The 17,571-nt window shown below is 46.2% G+C and overlaps 1 protein-coding gene across 1 annotated transcript in view; it reads right to left on the minus strand.

The window, feature by feature from the left end:
* Positions 1–17,571, minus strand: part of LYZ (lysozyme) — a 190,613-nt gene that overhangs the window by 76,672 nt on the left and 96,370 nt on the right. The gene's annotated exons all lie outside the window — the stretch shown is intronic.

The raw sequence follows: 17,571 nt of genomic DNA on the forward strand, positions 1-17,571 counted from the left end.
CCTCCCCTACTCATGACCTTGGGGGGGGTTAATATTAATGTAGCCCTCATGTCCCGCTTGCTGTCGGGACCGTTCTGCACCTGCTTTCCACCGTACTGCATCTCTGATTCTTCCATGGCCTGTAGCCGCCATCTGCATCCTGGCGTTGCTCTGGTGCTTGCTGCTCACTGTGGGTCTTTCATGGCTACAGGTTTGCAGCGGGGCTCCCTCCTCATGTCTCTGGGCTCACTGGCCTCTGCTCCCCCTGCCGGTCCGCATTTTGCGGTTCCCCCTGGCGTTTTCGCCACACCACCTTCCTTTCTAGCTGGCAGGACACCCAGACTCACTTGCCACTCACTGCTCCCTGATTCCGGCACCCAGGACGTTCCAACAACTGGTGTACCATTCCTCTGCCTCAGAATTGCTTTCTACTAGGATTCCAACAGGATTTTAGCGTGGCCTGAACTTCACTGCTTCATCCATTGCCATAGCCCAACATCATGAAACTCTTTTATAAAATTTGAGTACACTTAGAATTAATGATATTTGACATCCCTTCCATAAAAGCAGATGGAAACGCTCCTCTGAGAGATGCCACATCATGCATAATCCATCTAATTGTCCTTATATCCAAAATTCCTAGGCAGTCTATACACAGGTGCCTTAAAGTTTTCCAACTATGGGGTTCTTTACACACTCTAGATTTCCTATTCTGCCACTTGATTCCTAAGCAAATTCCTAGAACTTCCATTGTATGAAGAATTTGAAAACAAAATCTCATAAAATATGCATGTTCTTGTCTGTCTGGGAACCACTGAATATAAATAAGCACATACGAGTAATTATAGTACTTTCACATACTCAGTCCAAGTGACCTAGTTCCTTAAAGTCTGCTGATCCTAGCACCAATCATGTACAAACAACGTTTTGCTATTTTCCATAGACATATTCCAGTTAAACTCATTCCAGTTAGCAGCATCTGTTTAGATCTCGTTAAGTGTGCTCCTGCATATATATAACAAGAGCAAGGATCCAACCTCTTATCGCTGCCACATTAACATCTCACAATAGTGAGTTCCCATGTGCATTCCTAATATTTAGGTAGAGTGACAACTTCTTAACCTTTGCTACCCATGAGGTTCATTTATATTCCTTTGAACTCATATTCCAGGCATCTATCAGATACGTAGAAATGGCACATCTCACCTCTTCTAGAGAAGCCTTCCCCGGAGACCATGTGAACCTCACCTTTTTAAGAATATCGGTGAATGTTATGACTATAGTCATGATATTAATATCTAATGAATTTTCCACTGCGTGTCACCATAGAGTGTTTAAAGTGCATAGTAATCCTACCAGTGGCTGATCATAGACGACAAAGTGACCCGCGGAGGCAACCCACGTTACTTTCAGTAGGCATCATTTATGGAGCAAATTCTGAGTACACTAGGCTGCCCCCCTTATGTCATATGCCATATTAAAATCCCAAAAATAGATGTGCCTTCATGAATGTGACCAGAGTGGTAACATTTGTAAGCCCACCCCATGTTCACGTACCTATGTGCTCACAAGTGAGCACCCAAGTTTTCCCTCTCCCATTTTTTTTCCATGGAAAAAGAGCAATACATAATAGACGCATAACTCCTGGTATTACCTTAAATTTGAACAGCAGCAACAACAAAAAATGTCTACCCCTTTCTCGGGAGTAGAAATGTATTTTCTCTAATAACTAGCATTCCACACAGTGGACCATTTAAGTCCTTGATACAAATACCCTCTTCTAGCATGAAAGAGATGGAGTCTGCTGATGTTTGAGGACTCTGGGCCTCAAACCAGGTGGATGCAGCGAGCCTTAGAGCACCTAAATGTTAGACATTCAAGCTAAATATATATGCGTTAATGGGGGCTGGACTACGCAGCATTGTGCTTCCCAAGTGGGTCGTGCCAGCTGTGCAATGCCGTGCATTGTGCGCACCTGTGTAGCACAGTGCAATGCAGATGTGCTATGATCGTGAATGTCCTAAACTATACCAAATCTCACTCAACTTTCCTAGCTCGATACATCCCACTTAATTTATTCCATTTTTTTGTTTATTACAATTGTTCTTAAACATAGTAAATATTAAGGCAAATCCCCGCTGTTCCACCATGTCGCTTTGGTTGGGCTACTTGAATGTTGCCAACTATGCCCTGTAGGTCTGAATGTTGCCCACAGCAAGTGTGCTACTCATTGTGTACCACCAGTCTAATTTAGTACACTGTAACAGCGAATGCATGTGTGCAATAAAAGCCAATCTATACACAGGTGCCTTAAAGTTTGAGCACCCGGACTACTGAGGCTTCTCAAATTAAATTAGGCACATTTGAATATGATTATAGAAAAACACCTCATTATTAGCTATAACAGACCAGTGTAGTTCGGATACCTAGAGGTATCGAACCCTTCAAAGATAATGGTCCCTGGCCACAAGGCAATACGTTAAAAGTAATACCTATTACTTCATGCATTATACCATCTATAAAAGTGAAAGTAAGGTTCCAAACTTTATTTTGCCATCAACTTGTCTCCAGCCCACTCCTTACCTCACCACTGGCTATGCAACCAACTTGGGCCCCCAGCTTCTTAGACAAGAAAGGCATTGCAGGTCACTATCCTCTCTTCCAGCTCAGATGCTACTAAATGTGCAAGGGAAAACATAATAAATTCTGCTTTGGCCTGAAACCCAGAAGCCCAAAAATTCCCATTGCTCACCATTACAATTGGCTTATTTAAGTAATCATAGGCCGCTTAAGATATTGCTATGGTGCCTGACTGGAGGACTTCCTCAATTAGTACCCACAAGTGCTCACTCAACTCATCCAACACAACTGAATGTCCCCTTCTTGTCATCAACCTCTGCCACAATGGCAAGGAGACGATTCAGACAATAACTATAACCTGGCAGCATTTGACCAAAAATATAACCAACTCAAGATCTTCCCTCTCACCTTTATACGGTATCAGGTAATATTATCCCCATAAATGTCGCATATAAGGTCGCTGGGAAAGGCCATAGACGACATTTATGAGGATAATTTATGGGGTAAATGGGAGTGGGGGTTGCCGGGGTGTCCCCCTATTCCCTTAAAAATAAATATGGGGCTTGCAGGGGTGTCCCCCGCAGGTTCCATGGGTTAATATTGACGCAAAAAAACTGCAACATTCTTGTTTGGCAATACTTTTGCGGGGATATTAACACATGGAAACCCTTTATACACTGCTGCAATCACAGGCAGACATGTCTTCAGACACCTCACCTCCAATCCACAGTCCCGCTAACTCTGCTGCCAGCAGACTCTCACTTGGCCACGTCCCACTAACTCTGCTGCCAGCAGACTCTCAATTGGCCACATCGAGACATCCACTCATACCAACTTCCCCAATTATAGCTAGTTCACTATCTTTCTGACTAAGCATTTCCTTGATCAGCCTTAAGACTCCTTTTTTACTGTGTATGGACTGCCTTCTGAGGATCTCTTGCTCCCCCATCATTTTCTTTGGCACCTAATCGCCCTCAAGTCTAGCTTTTGTGCATTCCGCATAGTGTCATTTGCTCCACGTTCTAGACATCAGTAAAACTTGGAATAATGATGCCACCACTCCTATATCCTCTGGCTGTCATCCTTCCAACTACCATGCCATAGGTACAAACAGAATGGAGAGCTCTGCAGAGACAGTTGAGTTAAATTATTGTTCTCTGATTATTTCTTGTTTAATGAAATTCCAGGACCTGGCTATTACTCTTTTGAGCACTTCTTGATTAAGTGCATAATTAGCCCCTGCCATCAATTGTAACCACAATCATAGGCCCCTCACCTTCTTACCTACCCAAGTGTGAAACAGTTGACTTTCTAAGAGAACTCAGTTACCTGGCCATGTAAACCACATCATTATCTAATTGGTTGTGCATACTTCAATATCTGGGCAGAGGATCAGGATAGTTTACAAGTGTTGATAACAGACTTGGATTGTCTAGAAGTCAAGCCATTCATTCGGGAACCCACACATCTGATGGGGCACAGTCTAAGCCTATTTGTTTGAAAATGCGAAGCTTAGGTTAAAGGTTACAGATAATATACAGTGATGTGCATAAATATACAGTTACATACAAGTTACAGATAATGTACAGTGATGTGCATAAATATACAGTTATATACAGGTTACATGTTGACTGAGTACCGTAGTTACAGGTTGCATGCTGACTAAATATAGAGTTAAGGCTACTGTACAATGGAGTGCAGACTATAGGGTTATATACTAGCAGCCTGCAGCCAAGCTCAATATGCACAGACCATAGAGGTCAGCAAGAGGCTGGACGAGACTGGCATAGATGTAGGCGCTGGCAGGCTATCTATCAGTAAGCAAGGGGTGAAAGTGTATAGGGTGGTATCCGGGTGGTGTCTAATATGACTACTCATAATGTGTAGCATATCTGCTCTGGGAGGTTTTGAAACTGAGTAGGTGCTGATCAACTAGATGTCAGAGGCTCTCTATATCCTCCTATAGCTCTCTAAATGGTATACATGCATTTCGTCGAACGAAATTTCATCGTGGGACTTTTCATTGCTGACCCTTTCATCGCCAACATTTTTTTTTTTAAAACAATTTTTAGGGGGGTGTTTGTGCGGGTACGGGTATGATTATTTAAGTAAGGGAGGGGCTTGGGGGGGCATAGCCCCCCATAAATAAAAAAATAAAATAAAATAAAAATGTTGGCGATGAAAGGGTCGGCGATGAAAAGTCCCACGATGAAATTTCGTTCTGCGAAATAACGTAGAACCCTCTAAACACCAGCAAATCAATGGGGTATACATAGTTATACAATGAGATTTGCATGATGAAATTACATGGAAGAGCCCGTAAGAGACCCTGAAGGAAGGCCAAATCTCCCATGGATCACACCTCGCTTCTGGAGAACAGATGCTACATGCCTACTACTCAACCTGAAGTAATGAAGGCAAGTATTCATCAAAGGAGCTATTCTGAATCTCTGGTGATCTGACACACCCAGCCAAAGCAACTATCTCTCTTGTTCTCGCTTAGTACCTTATTAGTGCCAGATCCAGTTATTCAACTTGAATATTGACAGCATACACGCTGCAGCCTCAACTTCACGTATTGCTCTTAGCAGAACCTTCCTGTTGAGACCACTACCTGAACCAAACTCCCTGAATTTGCATTGCTAGCACAACATGAGGTTGCCAATTTTAGAAATCCTTTAAAACCTCCTCTCCGCCTCTGACATCTGCAACTCAATGATTGCCAAGATTGGTCTACCGGGTTATCATCAGCTCATAGTTCATCCCATCACTGCCTCTCAAGTAAAGTAGTATTCCCCTTACTCTGTAACATGAATTCACCACTCTCATACTCAAGAAACCAATAGCCAACCCAAAGATCCTGGTTATGTTTCAACCAATGGTAAATCGCCTTTTTGTTTTTAAAGCTTTTGAAACTGGAGTAACTTTATAACTATCCACTGATCTGGAGTCAAATGGCCTGCTGAATGATTACCAATCTAACATCTGTCCATGGAGTGGGACCAAAGGGCTTGTCATCAATGTATGTGAAGAACTGCTTAGATCAATGGAGTGTAGTGAGGCCTGCACCTTGATTCCACTCCGTATCTTCACAGCCTTTAGTTTAGTAGATTCTATGCTGCAGTCCCTAATTGTATTTATACAAATCAAAGGATCTGCACTAAAATAGCTCACATCTCGATAGCAGAGGATATGTGGAGGTCACATTTTTTTTTAATCAATATTGCCCACCAAATAGTGAGGATGCATAAAATCACCAAAAACAACATGGACATAAAGAATTTACTTAGAGCAAATAGAAACCTGTATTGGGAAATTAACTAACTGTAGAGCACCAGGACCTAACAGCCTCAGTAACTTCATTTTTAAAACTGATTCAGCCCTTTGGGCTGGCCTTTTAGCATTGCTGTTTGAAAACATGGAAACTAATACCACTCCAAATACATGGAAGGGCTCGATAATAGTCCTGTTTCATAAGAAGGGAGATCGTTTTAATGCATTACACTATCGAATAATAGCCCTTATCCACACCGAGTGCAAGATTGTCACCTCCTTTGGTTTGCCGGACTTGGAAACCTGGACTTGCGAAATAGGGTTATTAAGTAGGCTCCATGTCATTTCATCGCCTGCTTTTACATTGCCAGGCTTTTAAACGTGCACATTCTATCGAATGTGCTCATCATTTGTTTTTTGGGGGGGGGTCCCATACTTGCCAACCCTACCGATTTAGGCGGTAGGATACCGCTTTTTAAGCAGTCCTACCGCCTACCGATTTTTTGACACCAAATACCGATTTTTTTGTAAAAAAAAAACAAACAAAAAATGTTTTTGTTTTTTTTTTACAATTTTTTTTTTGCCCACGCCAGCTCGGGGGAGTCTTTCAAGGGCTCCCCCGAGCTGGCGTACCTGGAGAATGCGCGGCATGCAGGCTTTTAATGTCAAAGGCACCCACGGCGGTGGGCTAAAGCGCCCCTCCGCCGTGGGTGCCTTTGGCAAAAGGCGCCATTAACCCCCTACCACGCCAGCTCGGGGGAGTCTTTCAGGGACTTCCCTGAGCTGGCGTAGCGGGAGAAGGCGTGGCATGCAGGCTGTTAATGTCAAAGGCACCCAAGGCTGTGGGCTAAAAGCGCCCCTCCGCCGCGGGTGCCTTTGTCAAAAGGCGCCATTAGCCCCCCACCACGCCAACTCGGGTGAGTCTTTCAAGGACTTCCCCGAGCTGGCGTAGCGGGAGAAGGCGCAGCATGCAGGCTTTTAATGTCAAAGGCACCCATGGCGGTGGGCTAAAAGCGCCCCTCCACCACGGGTGCCTTTGGCCAAAGGCCCCATTAGCCCCCCACCATGGTTGCTCGGGGGAGTCTTTCAAGGACTTCCCCGAGCTGGCGTAGCGGGAGAAAGCGCAGCATGAAGGCCTTTGATGTAAAAGGCGCCCACAGCGGTGGGCTAAGGGCGCCCCTCCGCCGTGAGTGCCTTTCACAAAAGGTGCCATTAGCCCCCCACCACGTCAACTCCGGCGAGTCTTTCAAGGGCTCCCCCGAGCTGGCGTGATGGCAGAAGGCGTGGCAGGCGCCTCATTGTCATTGAATGCACCCGCGGCAGCGCGCTCATTCAATGACAATGGGCTGCTGACGCGCCCTATTCCTATCATTACCTCCTCGCCTGACTATTTTTGAAACTTTAAGATTCCTACATATTTTTGGTCACAGAATGTTGGCATGTATGGGGTCCCCTCAAACCTCCCGCCCACACTTATTTTTTACTATTGCCCACCCGCCCAAACCCTTATTTTCACTTTCCCGCCCCCCCTAAAAAATTTGATGAGTACATTCGATGTAATGTGCACGTTTAAAAGCCTGGGGATGTAAAAACAGGCGATGAAAGGACGTCGTACCATTAAGTAAATACCAAATAGGATTCAGAAAGGGAATGGGGACCTTATTAAACCATTTCCTTATGATTTGCTTACAAGAAAAGGCCTAGGAAAAGCAGCAGTCTCCCGTACACATAGCATCTATTGACATCTCCCAGGATTCTGACACTGTGAACCATACTCACCTGTGGTTAAAGTTGAAATCTTGGAATATCTCTGATTATCTGATATCCATTTTAATTCATTTGCATGAAGTTACGTATTTACAGGTCAGATTGAAAAGTCAGGTAAGTCTAACGGACACATTTGCAGTTCGCAGACGACTTCGACAGGGGTGTGTCCTGGCACCCTGTCTGTTCAAACTGTATTTGCTGACTTGGGGGACGCATTACCTGCAATATCCTTTCTAGCTCCTAAAATTGGGAAGGTCCCTATTTTCAATTTTAAAATGTTTTTATTGCCATTTAGTTAAAAACAGTTATGCATTGCGGTGTAACACATTCCGTTCAGATCATGCAACAATACCATGTTTTAACAATAACCTTCAAACAAACAAAGCAAAACAAACGGTTTCCTACTAAAGGCTTAGTGTTTTGCATTGTGAGCCCGGACGGGCGTCCCGTCGTCCGGGGTACAGTTCTTGCCACCTTTTACATGGTGGCACCATCAGCTATTGTTCATTAGGCGCAGGCGGATAGCCGACTGGGCATGGGGCGGTGTGTTCCACGATATGTGGTTCGTTCAGGGGGGTCTGTCATCAGATGGGTGAAACATGTCCCACACCAATGCTTTCCATGCAAACCATTTGTTGTTGCCATCCAGCCCTGATCGGATGACCGCTTCCATCCACACCTTAGTTTCAGCCTCTGCCCACCTCTCAAATTCCCTGTGCCAGTTTTGGTATTGTGGCCCCCCGACCCTTTTCCACGACATGGCGATGGTTCTTTTGGCCAGGATGCATGCGAGGTCCATAAATCTGAGCACATGTTTATGTTTGCTGACCCTGGGGTAGGCTCTGAGCAGGCACTCCTTCGGTGACCATTCATACCTGACTACGCCAGCCACTCTGCAAGCTTGTTCTATCCATGTCCAAAAAACCCTCACACGCCCACAGTCCCAGAACATATGTATCATGTCAGCTCCCTCGCTTCCACACCATGGGCATTGCGAGCTGGCGCTCTTGTTCAAGGTGGCTATCCTGTGTGGTGTCATGTAGGTGCGGTATAGCACATTCAGCTGTATCAATTTGAAGAGTTGGTTCCGTGACACTGCTTTGGGGTAGCTCAGCACCCTCTCCAAGTCCTATTCCGTTAATGTTGTGCCCAAGTCTTCCTCCCACTGTTCTTTTAGCGCAGTGCTCTTGGGGTTGGGTGCATCTATGAGCATGCTATACAGTCTTGAGACTGGACGCCAGCTGTCGCTGAGGTTGTACATCAGCGTGAGAATTGGTTCTGCCTGCGGCTCCTCCGGCCAGCCCACCCAGCTATCCCGAGCCACCTTTTGAACCCGTCAGTACTAGAGGAACTGTCCGCTTGGGACCCCTTCCTGTTTCTGTATTGAACTGAACTCCCTGAAGGCCCCCTCGTCATACATGTCCCCCCATGTGTATATCCCGTTCCCCTCCCATCTACTTAGCACCGCCATATCTGTGCTGTCTTGGCATGTGCCTGCCGCTATTGGTACTTCTGGGAGTACAGGTGCGTGAGTTTTAATTGGGAAGGTCCCTATATCATGGATCACATATATAGATGATGTCATACTCCTCAATCATACACATGAAGGATTGCAATACTTAATAGACGCTATTGAGAACTATACACAGATTAATGAGTTTAGAATTAATTCAAACAAAACTACTGCTATTTGTTTTGTCCATATTGATACAGAATTATATGTATACGGCAAGAAGGTTGGAAAGGTACTGATAGTTTCCTCCAGACAAATTGTCTATTTGGGTTTCTGTTTAGATACCAGCTTGTCTCACAGTCGATGGGTCTGCAGACTGAAAGATAAGGGTAATTGTCATGATGCCCGCTCCCGGGGAGCTGGTTCAACCCCTGCGTCCCCGAAAGCGGACATCCAGTCCCCAAGGAAGGACCCAGCAACCCCATATAGGGGCCCTTTGGACAGTGTCCTGGCGCCTATGGCGCCAGGCTCATAAAAGACATCTGTCCTGGCGCCATAGGCGCCAGGCTCATTATGGGAGTGCTTGTGTGCACTTATCTGATGCAGACCATGCTGCAGGATCCCGGCCTCCTTGAGGCCTGAAAGGAACTACTTTACCTGTGGGACTAATTTACCATCCGGGCGTGGTCAGGGAAGGATACATACCTGATTGGAGGAAGGATACATAGCTGGAACTTCTTCCAAGGCTATTTAAACCAAACCCGAACAGCCACACGTGCTTCGCGTTGTTCTGCATCTAGCAGCTGGACGCTCACCGTGTCTGCTCCTGCATCCTGACTTCTGCCATGCCTGCCAGCCTCCTGGATCACCTGCAAAGGAAGAGAAGAAGAGAACAGAAGAAGGAAAAGTCCTTACCTGCTAAATCCGCATCCCAGAGACATCTCGCCGACAATCCTGAAAAGGAAGACTTTAATTTAAAAGCTCATCGCGTCGATCGCTGCAGCGCCGCATTCCACTCACCTTTACAGGGCGCCTCCATGTTCAGCAGCGATCATCCGGATTCGCAGTCACGCCCCAGCGCCTAGGGAGAAAAAGACCAGAACAAAAGGTGAGAGAGAGAAGGGAATAAGGAAAGCTAAATCTCCATGTTAAGACTTACCTGTTGATTCATTCCCTCTTCATTTCGGGTCCACGCCGCATCCTGGCATTTCCGGACCCCGGCCCCTAAGGGGAAAAAGAGACATCAGCGTTAATGACCGAATGAAAAGACATTACCAAAAAACGCTCATTAAAGACTTACCTGATTTCTACAAGGATTTCACCTCTCTTCTTGGGTCTGTGCCTGTTCCCCGGCATTCCGTACCCCGGCCCCTATGGGGAAAAAGACACTAGCATTAGTACATTAATGCATGGACACAAGGGGAACCTCTTATCAAAAAACGTACCTGGAAGCCAAGCAAGTTTGGTTCTCACCAATCCGAAAATCCAGTGAAGTAACTGGATACCAACGCGCCCCTGCATCAGAAGCAGGATGGAGAGCTCGTCCTTCCAGACCCTAAGGTGAGACGCTATGAGAAATCACAGAAGGGTTTCGAGGAGGGTGAGAGGGGAAAGTGGGAGGCCGATTGCATTATCCCGCAGACAGTTAATCCCCTATTTTCGCCTACAGAAGGATACTTCTGTGAGCCAGGTAAGCCAGATTTGGGGGCCCGGTCCAGTCCGTCTTCCAAACCATGCGCATCACCTTCGAAGAGGTCACAGCAGCGCGAACCAGGCCAACGCCTCCGTGGGAGTCAGGTGAGCGTAACAGAACACGAAGCCTTCCTACAAATTCCCACCCAGGCGCTATGGAAAGTTCTGAGACTGATCAGTTGGCCCAATTACTGGGGGAATTACGGGCCGAAGTACATGCCGCTTGTCAAGAGACTAATACCCTCAGGAGGGAATTAATAATATCAAAGGAAAGAACTGATGACCTGGCCAGACAGCTTTTGCAAGGTCAGGCGGGGCAAACTCCTCTATCCGTTTCCGGAGGGAACCCCGCTCCTGTGGTTTCCAGTAACCCTGTGCAGATAAATCTACCTGGAAACATGCCGCTGGCCTCACCCGAACGCTTTGCTGGGGACCCCAAACGATTCGCCGTATTCATGAATCAGTGTCGTTTGCACTTCCTATGCAGACCTGGGGCCTTCCCTAATGATCAGACCAAGGTAGCCTTTGTATTGTCATATCTCAGCAGCTGCGCTGCCGATTGGTCAGTTCCACTGGTTACTCAAGATGACCCGATTCTCTGTGATTTTCAAAGGTTTCAAGCAAGCATGGAAAGGTTATTTGCTCGACACTCTCAGGGGCAGGCTCTGGATGACGAACTTCTATCCCTGCGACAGGGCAATCAGGACCTCCTATCCTATATTGCAACCTTTAATAGACTAATTGTGGAAACGGGATGGCCAGAGGATAAAAGAGTCACGTTGTTTTATCGAGGCCTTCGCGGAGAACTTAAAGATGTCTTGGCCCAAGTTGTAAATCCGCCCCAAGAATGCACAGAGTATATAGACTTAGTGGTCCAATTGGATCACAGACTTCAAAACAGAAAAGCAGATCGGTCCAGGTTTGAGACCCGGGTGTTGGTCAAGACCCATGCTAATCCCAAGGGAGTTGATGTCTCTGAGCCTATGCAAATTGGAGGGGTTAAAGGACCCTTAACTCAAAAGGAACGTGAAAGGAGGCGGCAGTTAAAATTATGTCTTTATTGTGGGAATTCTGGACACTTTCTACGAGATTGCCCGGCAAAACCGCCCCGAAAGGCGGTAGGAGCCGCTGATAAAAACCATGAAGACTCTGTTTCGGGAAACGACTCCGCCCGACAAGTGTAGGGGTCCGCTTGCCGAGCTTGAAAACTAACTCTCAGACCTTGCATTTCATTGTGCCAATGGTTCTCGTAGATCCAGAACAGCCTAAGCGGTTGCATGCAATAAAGGCATATATCGATAGTGGGGCTATTGGAAACTATGTGGATCGTGAATTGGTCTCTAGGATTAACCTCCCTCTCCGTCCTAAAACCAGCAAAGATGTCATCACCACAGTCGATGGAACTGAAATTGCCTCTGGACGGGTAACACATTCCACTACTGAGGTGACTCTTATTGGTCCCGACGGCCATCGGGAGGATGTTGTGTTAGATGTAATCAAGGCTCCACAGTTTCAGGTTATTCTTGGAATCCCTTGGTTAGAGACACATAATCCTCGAATTGATTGGCGAGCTAAGAGAATAACCTTCCCGGATTGTACACAAACCTGCTACCTAGAAAACCTGAAGATTAATCTAGCATCTGTAACCTCTGCCTCCATGCAACTACCTCCGGAATACCAAGACTTCCAGGACGTCTTCCAAAAGGAACAGGCCAACACGTTACCTCCTCACAGATCGTACGATTGCCAAATCGATCTGGTGCCCGGTGCACAACCCCCTTGTAGCAGGATTTATGCCCTTACCAAACCTGAGAATCTGCATTTGAGACAATATTTGGATCAATACCTAGCTAATGGTTTTATTCGCCCGTCAAAGTCCCCGGCATCCTCGGCTTTGTTCTTCGTGCCCAAAAAAGAAGGCGACCTTAGAACTTGTATCGATTACCGCGCATTGAACCAGATAACGGTTAAAAACCGTTATCCTCTGCCTCTGATCCCTGAACTCCTTGACCAGGTGAAGGACGCTTGCATATACACCAAGTTAGATCTCCGGGGGGCTTATCATCTGGTACGAGTTAAAGAAGGCGACGAATGGAAAACTGCCTTCCGTACTAAATACGGATTATTCGAGTATCAGGTGATGCCTTTCGGATTGTGCAACGCGCTGGCTGCCTTCCGATACTTCATGAAAGATGTCCTTCGGGAACTCATCGATGTTTGTGTTGTCGTATATATCGATGACATTATGGTGTACTCCTCTTCCGAATCTGATCACAGAAAACACGTCAGGGCAGTACTTGAAAAACTGCACCAACACAAACTATTTGCTAAATTGGAGAAATGTGTTTTCCATACCACAGAAGTCGAGTTTCTAGGTTTCATCCTGACACCCAAAGGAGTCCGAATGGACTCAAGAAAAGTGGATGCCATCCTCAAATGGCCATCACCTAGCTCTGTAAAAGGGGTTCAAAGCATGCTCGGCTTTGCCAATTTCTATCGCAGGTTTATCCCGGAATTTTCACGCGTGGTACAACCCATTACTGCACTCTTGAGGAAAAATAAACGTTTTGAATGGTCTGAAGAAGCCGAGCAGGCCTTTCAGGATTTAAAAGCTAAGTTTACCTCCGCACCTATATTGAAACACCCGCGGCCAGATCTCCCTTATGTCGTCGAGACTGACGCATCCAGCCTAGCCATGGGAGCTGTCTTGTCCCAAAGAGATCCCGAAACCAACCAACTGCATCCCGTAGCATTTTGGTCCAGAAAATTCTCGGCACCCGAGGTTAATTATGCAATCACGGACAAAGAACTGTTAGCCATTAAGTCCGCTTTTAAAGCCTGGCGGCATTATCTGCTTGGCGCTCGACATACCATCACAGTGATCACTGATCACCAGAATTTACAGTATTTGAAAACCGCCAAGGCTCAGTCATCACGGCAGCTCCGATGGGCTTTGTTTTTCGGTGAATTTGATTTCGTGATTACCTATCGACCTGGCTGCAAGAATGGCAAAGCAGAAGCCTTATCCCGAATTGGAATGGGAGAATCTGATACAAACTCAGAACCAGTACCAATAATTCCCGAACAGAGGATTCTAGGCATGACTTCGTTACAGACGCTTGAAGACATTCAAGCCAGAGTGAAACAACTCCTGGACCCTACAACCTTACAGGAATGGATACAAAAGGGATCAGACTTTACCATAGATAATGGTTTACCTTATTTCCAAGGACGCTTATTCCTGCCACATAAGGAATTACACGAACTAGTTATTTCCGGCTATCATGATACATTAATAGAGGGACACCCCGGTATTGCCAAGACAGAGGAAAAGGTGAAACGACAATTTTGGTGGCCCTCTTGGCGAAAAGATGTTAAATCTTTTGTGATGTCCTGTGGTGTTTGCGCCCAAAATAAAAGTCAAAAGAAAAGACCAGCCGGTCTCCTTCAACCTCTAGACATACCACCAGCACCCTGGCACACCCTATCACTGGATTTTATTACGGACCTGCCTCCTTGTTCGGGGTACAATACTATTCTGGTAATTGTGGATTTGTTTTCCAAAATGGCCCACTTTATTCCTTTGAAAGGTTTACCTTCAGCTTCTGTCCTAGCCAAAGAATTCCTCGAAAATATTGTTCGGCTACATGGATTCCCATCTATACTAATCTCTGACCGGGGAAGCCAATTCATTTCCCACTTCTGGCGCAAATGTTGTCAAATGGCGCAGATCGACGTAAGATTATCGACCAGTCACCACCCTCAGACCGATGGTCAGACCGAGAGGACAAATCAGACCCTTGAACAGTACTTACGGTGTATGATACAGCAATCTGAAAGCAACTGGAAAGACATTCTTTGGATAGCCGAATACGCATATAATAATTCGGTACACTCTGGAACTGGCCACAGTCCTTTTTATACTTTGTTTGGGCATCACCCTCGAACCTCAAACCTTGACTCACCTCAGAACCCCGGAATGCCTGCAGTAGAACATCTGCATTCTACAATTACCCAAACCTTCAAAGAGGCAACTACGCATTTACTACAAGCCAAGAGAAAATACAAGGAGAATGCTGATCTACATCGGAGTGAAGCACCTCTGTATCAGATTGGGGATCAAGTGTGGTTAGCTACCAGACATTTACCACTCAAAGGGCCTCGAACGTTCAACCCAAAATATCTGGGACCTTATTCTATTACGGCAATAATTAACTCAGTGGCTGTTAAACTTGATTTACCAGATAGTATGCGAATTCACCCTGTTTTTCATGTGTCACTTCTGAAACCAGTGGTACCCGGAACCCGACTACTCAAACCTCCAGAACCTATTCTAATAGATGGGGAGCTCGAATTCGAAGTGAAGAACATTTTAGACTCAAAAATGTTTAGGTCAAAACTGTTCTACCTAATTGATTGGAAGGGGTACGGACCTCAGGAGAGGTCGTGGGAACCCAGCGGCCATGTGCATGCACCTCGATTAGTCAGGAAATTCCACCGACTCTTCCCAGACAAACCAAAACCCCCGGAGGGAACAACCTTGGGAGGGGCCTTGGGGGGGAGTGCTGTTATGATGCCCGCTCCCGGGGAGCCGGTTCAACTCCTGCGTCCCCGAAAGCGGACATCCAGTACCCAAGGAAGGACCCAGCAACCCCTTATAGGGGCACTTTGGACAGTGTCCTGGCGCCTATGGCGCCAGGCTCATAAAAGACATCAGTCCTGGCACCATAGGCGCCAGGCTCATTATGGGAGTGCTTGTGTGCACTTACCTGATGCAGCCCATGCTGCAGGATCCCGGCCTCCTTGAGGCCTGAAAGGAACTACTTTACCTGTGGGACTAATTTACCATCCGGGCGTGATCAGGGAAGGATACATACCTGATTGGAGGAAGGATACATAGCTGGAACTTCTTCAAAGGCTATTTAAACCCCACCCGAACAGCCACACGTGCTTCGCGTTGTTCTGCATCTAGCAGCTGGACGCTCACCGTGTCTGCTCCTGCATCCTGACTTCTGCCACGCCTGCCAGCATCCTGGATCACCTGCAAAGGAAGAGAAGAAGAGAACAGAAGAAGGAAAAGTCCTTACCTGCTAAATCCACATCCCGGAGACATCTCGCCGACAATCCTGAAAAGGAAGACTTTAATTTAAAAGCTCATTGCGTCGATCGCTGCAGCGCCGCATTCCACTCACCTTTACAGGGCGCCTCCATGTTCAGCAGCGATCATCCGGATTCGCAGTCATGCCCCAGCGCCTAGGGAGAAAAAGACCAGAACAAAAGGTGAGAGAGAGAAGGGAATAAGGAAAGCTAAATCTCCATGTTAAGACTTACCTGTTGATTCATTCCCTCTTCATTTCGGGTCCGCGCCGCATCCTGGCATTTCCGGACCCCGGCCCCTAAGGGGAAAAAGAGACATCAGCGTTAATGAGCGAATGAAAAGACATTACCAAAAAACGCTCATTAAAGACTTACCTGATTTCTACAAGGATTTCACCTCTCTTCTCGGGTCGGTGCCTGTTCCCCGGCATTCCGTACCCCGGCCCCTATGGGGAAAAAGACACTAGCATTAGTACATTAATGCATGGACACAAGGGGAACCTCTTATCAAAAAACGTACCTGGAAGCCAAGCAAGTTTGGTTCTCACCAATCCGAAAATCCAGTGAAGTAACTGGATACCAACACGCCCCTGCATCAGAAGCAGGATGGAGAGCTCGTCCTTCCAGACCCTAAGGTGAGACGCTATGAGAAATCACAGAAGGGTTTCGAGGAGGGTGAGAGGGGAAAGTGGGAGGCCGATTGCATTATCCCGCAGACAGTTAATCCCCTATTTTCGCCTACAGAAGGATACTTCTGCGAGCCAGGCAAGCCAGATTTGGGGGCCCGGTCCAGTCCGTCTTCCGAACCCTGCGCATCACCTTTGAAGAGGTCACAGCAGCGCGAACCAGGCCAGCGCCTCCGTGGGAGTCAGGTGAGCGTAACAGTAATCAGCTGTTTGCACAGATGAAGAGGATGAATTAAAGATATTGCCAATTTACATAAACCCATTTAATAATTTTTTATAAAGCAAAAGTAATACATTGGGGGTCATTACGAGTTTGGAGGTAGCCATGGTGCAAATAGCCCCATGGCTGCCACCGAACCTGTGTCCAGGTCAGTGCTGTTGGAATAGTGACTTACCGGGACATTCCGACCTATGCGGACCCTAAGTCCCCATTTTGAAAACCATTCCCCATTCCCATTTGAGCCCCCACAGGGCATACTAGCTAAAGCCTCAAGTAAGGTTTTGAAGCTGGAGTCCAATGTTTTTAAGGAACATAAAAGTTATATAACCTTCCCATTGGCGGTATTTATTAGGCAAGAACAACTTTATTTTAATCCTAAAACATATATATCTTTGTAATACATGCACATTAAAAAAATGAACGTCTAAGGAACAGACGTTATATTCCTTCCCATTGGGTGTACTTGTTTGGCAATTTCAACTTTATAGCATATATATATTGTTTTAATTCCGTGCATCTATACTACATGCACATTCAAAAATGAATGTCTAAATTCCTCAGTAACCCTTCCCATGCACAACTCTGCTGGTACCAAAATAATCGTGGAGCTGTGTGGGTGAAGCAAGCAGGGGCCAGGCTAGTCTGTTCATTTCCATTTTTTGTTGGGCATATTGTTATATTTTTTTCTACTACCCTTCCATTTTCTGTGTTGGGGCGACTCCTTCCATTTCTCCTTTCTTCCCCCTGAGCCTCACGTCTTTAATTTTCCTTGTCTTTTTCTATAACACTTTCTTTTATTTTCATTATTTTCTGGTTTGTCTTTT

Source organism: Ambystoma mexicanum, chromosome 12 (genome assembly GCF_040938575.1).
Source record: "Ambystoma mexicanum isolate Mex_15411 chromosome 12, UKY_AmexF1_1, whole genome shotgun sequence".
In the NCBI taxonomy this organism is placed as follows: Eukaryota; Metazoa; Chordata; class Amphibia; order Caudata; family Ambystomatidae; genus Ambystoma; species Ambystoma mexicanum.